The sequence below is a fragment of the Belonocnema kinseyi genome, chromosome 4, assembly GCF_010883055.1.
Source record: "Belonocnema kinseyi isolate 2016_QV_RU_SX_M_011 chromosome 4, B_treatae_v1, whole genome shotgun sequence".
NCBI lineage: Eukaryota > Metazoa > Arthropoda > Insecta > Hymenoptera > Cynipidae > Belonocnema > Belonocnema kinseyi.
This window is the reverse complement of record NC_046660.1, coordinates 37,736,280-37,741,470: the sequence shown is the minus strand read 5'-3', so window position 1 is coordinate 37,741,470 and position 5,191 is coordinate 37,736,280. Positions and strand designations below refer to the sequence as shown.

Below are 5,191 nucleotides of genomic sequence, written 5' to 3'. Positions count from 1 at the left end.
GAGCTCCAAGGAGATTATGTTGAAAAATAAAAAAAAATTTACCCAAAAAAAATTGTTTTTATACTTCATTCTAAGGACTTATTGAACTACCCTCGTATATAGAAATTAAAAAATTAAAAATTGTATTTCATTCATAAAATATTCTATGTTAAAAATGTTACAAGATTAAAATTTAAAAAAATATATTAATACTCAGGGAAAATACAAAATTGGTCATGGAAAACTCAGGAAAATTCAGGGAATTCTGAAACTGAAATTTTGCGGCCAGCTTATTTTATGTATGAAAGGTGTTAAAATGTTGTTAAGCATTAATTTTGGATTATTATGGTTAAATAAAGAGAAAATTAAATTTATTTACCTAATAATAGGCGCAGTGACAATAGAAATAATAATTTATTAATCCAATCACTTAAAATTGTTATTCAAAAGAAAAACATCCTCATTGTCGATTACATAATTAAGAATATACAACATAAAAATTATTTTTTTCTGCAACTAAAATTCGTAGTGAAGAGGATTTTATAAAGAAAAACAACCGTTTAATCTCAAAGAGTCGCTATTAAATAATAAATACAACGAAATGAATGTCGCTAAGTAATAACGTAAAAATAAAATCATTCAATTCTTCGTACATTTAAAATCGATTACGACCAAATTCTCTATAAATAGATAACACGTTCTAATCATAATCATGGTGCGAAATTTTTAACAATCTTCCAATGACAATTTCTGATATATGTCCGTATCTTGAACGCTTATACTTTTTATAAACCGATATATAATCCGTGGTAGGGTTACTTGAGAGCAGTGCCAGTTTTATCAGCTTCTTTCGAGTTTTTTCAATCGCAGCCAACTCTATGCTGTAATCAAAATCATTATTTTTATGTTGCCTTTCTATAAAAAATATTTTTGGAAGGTTTAGAAGTTTATGGAAAATTTTCTTTTCCATTACAGGAAACATTTGATACATTTTAAAAGATATTCAGAAGATTTAAAAGTTTTTAATGCATTAAAAAATAAATGAAAGTTTAGAAAGATTCTAAAATAATAAGAAATAAAAAAATATTTTAAAAAATGTCAAACAAAATGTACATTTTAGAAGATTACGAAAAAAATGTAATTGCTTCTTCAAAATTTTGAATAGTTTTCTGATAATAAAGAAATTTTATTGAAGTTTTTAAGCGATTTAAAAGAATGAAGAATTTTTCTTTAAATTCCAAGTAAAAAGTAAAATTATTTATTTTTTTGTTTTAAAAAATAATTTCAAGAGAATACTTAAAATAATTTATAAGCTTTTCTAAAGTTTTCAAAAATTATCAAGAAAGAATCTAGACAATTTTAAGGCAGAGTGTAAAATTGTTTAGAATCTTAAAAAAATTCAAATCTTTTTAAAAGATGTGTAGAAAGCTTAGAAGTTTATACACAATTAATAAATAAAAATTTAGGAATAATTTGAACCATTATAAAAAAATAAAGAATGTTTAGATGCTTTAAAAGATTTCAAAATAATTAAAAATTTGAAAACATTTCCAATTATTTGAATTTATTCTACATTTTTAAAATATTTTTAAATTATTCAAACATGATTTAATGATCTTTGAAGATTTCGAAAAAATAAATATTTTTAAGAATTTTGATAGATTTCAAATGAATAAAAAATTTTCTTTAGATTACTAGAAAAATTCCAAATGATTTTTTATTTAAAAAACTTAATTTTGAAAGAATATTTAATAGGATTTAAGAAGATTTCCAATATAGTTAACAAATAATTTGGAAGATTTAGAAGTTTATGCAGAATTAAAAAAAAAATTTGGAAATATTCGCATCTTTTTGAAATATATTTAAAAGGTTTATACGTTTTAATAATATTAAAAAACAATAAAAAATGTAATGAGATTTAAAAAAATTTTAACAAAATTTGGATTATTGAATATTTGGAAAACAAGCTTTTTAATAATTTTGAAAGGTTGCAAATGAATTGAAAAACATTCTTTAAATTCTTAGCAAAATTTAAAGCAATATTTTATTTTTAAAAGTGAATTCTGAGAGCTAATTGAAAAAATTCAAATGTTTTCGCAAAAATTCGAAGAAGAATGTAAACAATTTTTAAACAAAAAATGTTCAATCTTATAACTTTACAAAATCTCAGAAAACATTTGAGAGAATTTAAGAGATATTTATAAGTTTTTGAATGATCAGAAAAATATTTAAAACTTATGAAGATTATGAATTTTTTAAATGTAGATTTTTAAAGCTTTACGAGGAAACATTTATTTTTTATTTAAAAGCATTGATTTGAAATTAATATTTAAAAAGATTTATAAAAGTTTTAAAAAGATTGAAAAAATGATCAAAAAACTGTGCGGTAGATTGGTAGGCAATTTGTATAATTTTAAAGAACTTTAAAAGGTGTTTAGAAAGTTTACAAGTTTACACAGAAAAAAATGTAAAGAAAAATTCGAATCCTTCTAAAAAAATTCTAGCAAGTTTTTTTTAAAAAGAATTTTGAAAGGTTTCAAGAGAATGAATCAATTTTCTTAAGATTCATTTTTAAAACAAAAAATGTTTAATTTAAAAAGATTTATAAAAGTTTCGAAAAGAAATCCAGAAGATTTAAAGGCATTTTTTCATTTAGAAAGATTTTTCAAGATTTATATTAATTTAATTATATTCATAAAATATTTTTAAATTCCTTGCTAACCTCTGAAAGTCCTTGATATCTTTTAAGCAGACTTGAAATCTCCTTAATATTTTTTAAAATCCTGTAAAATAAACAAAGTATATTTGCATATCTCTTTTGAATTCTTTGTATTCATTTGAATTATTTGCACTGTTTTTAGCTATTTGAATTCACCTTCAATTTATGAATTTCCTTGAAGTCTTTTTAAGCCATTGTACTATATTGAATGAAAAAATTTTCCTAATTCTTGGATTCAGATGTACATCAAAATCGTTAGTCGATAAGCCCTTCGGGCCAGTAAGAATTGTAATAAAGCTAAATAAAAAAAACTTACTCTCTCCCTTTGAAACACTTTTTTGGTAAACACCCTCTATAAAATTGCCAGTCAGGATAATTCAATTCACCCTCAGGCGCTAATGCAATAAATAATGCTATTTCGGCTGCTGCTACTATAATGACATTTGTTGGTACATTACATAAACTTGCACTCAGCAGTGATACATCAATCTGAAAATTTAAACAATTCTTTAATAATCATCAAATTTATTTCGTCTAAAATTTTTGATAGTATTAAAACTGTTGATGTGGTTTTTGCATAAATTTGAAGGTAATATGATTATTAAATACTGCAAAGATTCTAAAATTTACACTATGTACGAGTACAATTAAAAGAAGTTTAAAATACTTCATTCATAAGAAAAAAAATATTTAAAAGAAGTATCTAAAACCCTATTCAAACAGCTCTGTAACCTTGAAACGTGACATCCTGCAAACCGCTGAGCCAATCAGAATACTGGTATGCAGTGGCTCCCTTGAGTGATAAAGTATCCAACAGACAGCTGGCGAAAAAATTTATAACCATCTACAATTCTACATGTCGACTTTTGGCACATTCGCACTGCCATACTTTACAAATTCCGGTTTAAAAGGAATTCTAACCATTCTTCATATTTTCTTAACACGATTTAAATAATAAATTTAAAAAAGGTTATGCCAGACTGATGTTTACTTTCGAGGCTGGCCCAATCAGAATGCCTCATCTTCCCACAAAAAAATTAAACAGTATACTTTTTACAAATTCAAAAAATCACACATATAAAAAAAGTAATAATTTTTTAAAAGTAATTATATTCAATTCTTAGTACTCCTTTTATTTGATCAAGAAAAAAATATATTTCAAAATATACAACAACCGCATTGTCAAAAATCATTATACAAAGATTGAATCCCCTCCAGGGCATAGTGGGAGAAAAATGGATTCTTTGGTTTAAAACAACGTGTAGTCCACATTTATTGACCGGTTGGGACGAAAAAAACTTGAAAAAAGTTGACAAAATTTCAAAGAACGTTTTTGAGCCTAAGTTTTGATTTATATTTCCAATTTTTTTTATAAATAAACAAATATGTTAAAAAAATGGTAATTTTTGCTATTTGACGTTCCCGGTGCTTGTCAATAATATGAATATTTGTGTAATCATCTACGTTTAATACATTTACATTAGATACATATATTCCATCATGTTGTAATAAACAAAAAAGTATTATAAGCAAATTATTTATTGAAAAATGCCTTTTCTATAATTTTTAATAATTTTACGTTTTTTTTAAAGATGCAAGAAATTCTGCAAGAAATTTAGATGGAAACAATATTAGAATAAATACAATTTCTCTTAAGATTATTCTTGTAATATTTTAAGTCAATTCAATAAAAAAATGTTTTATTCAGGAATTTATCGACAGAAAAATAAGTTTTTTTCAATGTCAGTTTAAAAAATTAGAAACCTCATAATAATTCTATCAAAATTCATAATTTTTTGATAAATTTTTATTTTTTTTTAACAAATTCAATAAACAAATGCATTACTCGGACATTTTTTTGATGGAAAAATTAGTTTTTTCAATGCCATTATATTTATTGAGAACTATATGATAATTTTAGCAACATTGATAATAATTATTTAATAAAATTTATGATGTTTTTAAGCAAATGTAAAAAAAAGCATTATTGGGGACGTTCATCGAGAAAAAAGTTTGTTTTTTCAAACAAATAATTATGATTTTTGCTGAAATAATCTTAAATCTCCTATTAAAAGAACTGGAAATGGAAAAAAACGATTTTTTCCGTCGCCAAATTATTGAATAATGCATTTGCTTGAAAAAATCATAAAACTTACAAACAAGTTATAAATATTGCTGCAATCATCATAAAGAAACGATGTTTGCTGTCGACAGATGCCCGAATAATGCGTTTTAAAAATTAAATTTGTCAAAAAAATAATGAATATATAAACTAATTATGAATGTTACGAAAATTATCCTGTTGTTCCCAAAAACACCAAACTCTCGCTTTCAGTCACCCCGTTCTCAGTCTTCCTAGAACTGCTGGCTCAAGCAGTTCCTCAGGGGAGTAGGGCGAGAGCGGTTGTGACATATATAGATATATTCCAATTGAAATCGAGTCTTGCGGCCCCTCCTGTTTACGTTTCGATCCATCCCAAATCAGTCCAAGGT

General features: G+C 24.5%; 1 long non-coding RNA gene across 1 annotated transcript; it reads right to left on the bottom strand.

Annotated features, from left to right (window-relative positions):
• Positions 1 to 374: 374 nt before the first annotated feature.
• LOC117171787 lies at positions 375 to 3,190 on the bottom strand. Its single transcript, XR_004466920.1, has 2 exons — positions 3,015 to 3,190; positions 375 to 860 (listed from the first exon to the last, which is right to left on the bottom strand). It is a non-coding gene; the product is annotated as an uncharacterized LOC117171787 (long non-coding RNA).
• Between the last annotated feature and the right edge of the window lie 2,001 nt (positions 3,191 to 5,191).